The sequence below is a fragment of the Penaeus monodon genome, unplaced genomic scaffold (assembly GCF_015228065.2).
Source record: "Penaeus monodon isolate SGIC_2016 unplaced genomic scaffold, NSTDA_Pmon_1 PmonScaffold_11025, whole genome shotgun sequence".
NCBI classification, from domain to species: domain Eukaryota; kingdom Metazoa; phylum Arthropoda; class Malacostraca; order Decapoda; family Penaeidae; genus Penaeus; species Penaeus monodon.
The window spans coordinates 1-3,280 of record NW_023639743.1 but is presented as its reverse complement, the minus strand read 5'-3'; the positions used below and the strand labels follow the sequence as shown (position 1 = coordinate 3,280).

Sequence of the window (3,280 nt, the reverse complement as noted above, 5' to 3'; positions counted from 1 at the left end):
AACTCCTCCATGAGGACGTAGTGGAGATTTCGTGGGTGTTGACACTGCGAAGTTGACTGGTTGTGGTGATCCCTCCAAGCTGCTCAGTCTGCTGCTGAAGTTAGGGGAGATAAATTTATGCATTACAGGTAGTTTTCTTATGTATCAATTTGTTTGTAATTTCCCTGGGAATATTACCATAATATTTTTCATTCAGTAAGCTGAAGCAAAAACTTGATCTCACTCATTATTGTTATATCATGAAAACAAGAAAGTCTGGTCAAAGTTTTACAGATTTGTCTTCTTAAATAACTCAGAGCATAAAATCATATATGAATGAAAGAATATTGGCAAAGTATGTCTAGAAGGTACAACAGTATTTAACAGTAATAAATGGATCAGAAGAATATTATTGTATTAATGAACGTGACAAGTCACTGATTTCTGAGGTAAAAAAACAAATTAAAAGGAATCGATTTGGTTAAAACTCAAGTCTGAGATAACAAGAAATGTGTTTACAACAGTTTGACAATATATCAAGTACTTGTATTTTCATACACCTCATGTAGAGATTCAAAAAAGGGGAAAAAAGGATGTAGAATTTTTACAGAATATGATATAATCAAAGGGGTTTCCTTATAATATGGGAAACAGTTTGGTGTCTGCAATTTTACCAAAAATATTTTGTGGGAGTGAATTTTTGTGGAGCGGTTGGGCAGTCTTGTTTTAAGTCAGGGCGTCGTGAGTGCATTTTGTGAGCATGCAGAAGCTATTTTTGCTTATGAAAATTTGTATTTCCCTTAGAATACCTTAATTCTGCCATTTGCTTTTACTTATAATCTTTGAAATGAACTCTGTGAATGGTTTACCAAAGTCAGCACATTACAAAATTATAGATTTAAAATGGATTCTAACAGAAGAAAAAAACTCAGCACAAGCAAAACTGGTGCACGCTAAGACAAACTCGATTAAAACTCACAGCAGGGGGAAGCAGGGTGCACATCCCGGGCATTGGGGCGGGGGGGGGGGGGACTCCTGACGCTGGTGAACGGACTGATGAGGAGAGTGCCGAGGCCAGATTTTGACATGGCCATAGATTTAGGCCTAGAAATACTGTGACTGGAGGAGAGGCAGACATAGGTTGAGTGTGAGGACTATTTACACTGTTTTGGGGTTGGGTTGGGCAGGGACAATGGGAGGTTGAGACTTGTGGTGGTGGAGAGGAGGAGGGGGGGGAGGAGGGGGGGGGCCAAAGGTATAGAGGAAGGGGATCCCTGGTTTGTTGATGGAGATGAGGATGGCAGGTTTGTTTTAACGTTTTATAATTTGCAATGGAGTTTGCCATTGACATTACTGTTTGCTTCTCTTATAAGGAAGTTGGGCTTTCTGGTGGTCTTGGCAGGAGTTGTTAGGCCATTCATCAAGCTCGGTGTTTTTGAGACGTTGTTCATTGCTCGAGGGGCGTCTTGTTGATGGTGCTGTTTCTGATGATTTTTGAGGTGAACTCCCTCGGGACTGGGGGTGTTTTGGTGAAATTTTACGTAGTTGACTGGTTTTGCTTCTGGTTTCGTCTCTTTCTTCTCCTTTTCTTCCTCACTAGAAATGTCCCCCAAGTCTCTTTGCCCAACAAACATTTTCTTATGAGCAATTTAAATTCCTGCATCAGCTGTGGAAAAGTAAATAAGATTAGCAATTTTAGTTGAAGAGTGCATATTACATATTAGATATTAAGAAAGGTTACGATGCTTCATGTCATTAAACAATGTAAACTAAATAGTATAAGATTAAGAAAGATTTTTAAAATATCGTACATTAAAAAATATTAAGAAATACTCATGGTATACATAACCCATTTATCTGTACTTTGCAAAGTTCCTTTCAAAGCAAGAATACTTGCTCAAAGACATATAATATGCATTTTTTATTTCTTTTCTCTTATGAAATAGCCTGTGTTATAGATAATTTGACATTCTTTTACACATTTCTTCAAAATCTGTATTACTCCCTGGGAATATGATAATTACTCTAATGAGGAATTATGTTTAAATAACCATCTGATGCTTTATCATGTATAATTTCTGTACAGGTCTTAAGTCCTTACCTTGTCATGCTGAGCAGTATTGTGTCCTCCAAGCCCACTCTTCACTTTTTCTTTCTTAAATGCATCAATTTTTTCCTGAAAAATTGAGCTTTTGCATCTTCACTTGCACCTGACTGTGCCTCCTATGAGAAATAAAAAGTAAGAAATTAGAATGTGTCTTTAGTTAGGCCTAATTTAATTTCAGAGTCTTTGCTCCTTGGAGACAAATGGAAATGGTAGCAACATAAAGAAAAAGCAACGGTAAATGTTTATACTTGTAAGGAAATGTTAGATGTTTGTTTGCTGTTAATTTGCAAAAAATGAACTAAAACAATACCAGTTTAGTAAATTTTAGCAATGTTGTTTTTCTCAATTAAATTTTTTTGCTGTTATGTTATCTAAACATTTATTATGGCATTTCTGTAGAAATCCCAAATCTCATTATTAAATAATAGCTGTTTATTAAAAATAACAATACTGTGAATTATGGATAGTTCTGATGCTAAATGTCATGTTAGTACAGACATGTAACTAGAATGAGAGCCAACTATTCAAAGAAGCAGAACTTACTTGGGCACTGCGTCGCTCCAATTCCTTACTAAGGGCTGCTGCTAAACTAGGTTTGGCGGTCGAGGTAGGTAGAGGAGGTGGGGGCGGGGGGGTGGAGGGGGAACTCCTCCTAAGGTATAGGGGCTATTGTGCTACTCATGGGTGCTGCGAATGTGCAGGAGGTTTTGGAGGAGTAGGAGGAGGCATGGAAGACCGAAATCCCGAATGTGTATTGACGAGGGTGGGATGATGGGAATGAGCGAGTCTTCCCCCACTGCACTTCACCACTACTAGCAGACAAGGACCCAATGCTTTTGCACGCCTTGGAGCAGCGGGGGAGCCACAGGATGACCCAACTCCACTTTCTACTGCTGCTGCTGTGAGCTGGAGAAGCAGGGGGGGAAACCTGCTGTGTTGAGGATGGAAGCTGCTTTCGGGAGGATAGTGAGGTTTTTATTTTGCGAGGTGGTGGAGGGGGTGGTGGGGACTTGATTAACACCCGCGTTTGTGGCGCCCTGGCGATGGACGATGTTGGACTGGGGGGCGGCTGTTGGGAGGGAGGGCCTGTCCCGAGCAGGTGACACAAGGGGGCCAACGGGGCGCTGAGTACGCTCTACCCACGCGCTTCTCCTTTCCCAAAAAGGTTAAAAAAAGGGGGGGGTTTTTACGGGG

General features: G+C 40.4%; 1 long non-coding RNA gene across 1 annotated transcript; it reads right to left on the bottom strand.

Annotated features, from left to right (window-relative positions):
- Positions 1 to 2,155: 2,155 nt before the first annotated feature.
- LOC119568828 lies at positions 2,156 to 2,871 on the bottom strand. Its single transcript, XR_005228168.1, has 2 exons — positions 2,630 to 2,871; positions 2,156 to 2,202 (listed from the first exon to the last, which is right to left on the bottom strand). It is a non-coding gene; the product is annotated as an uncharacterized LOC119568828 (long non-coding RNA).
- Positions 2,872 to 3,280: the final 409 nt, after the last annotated feature.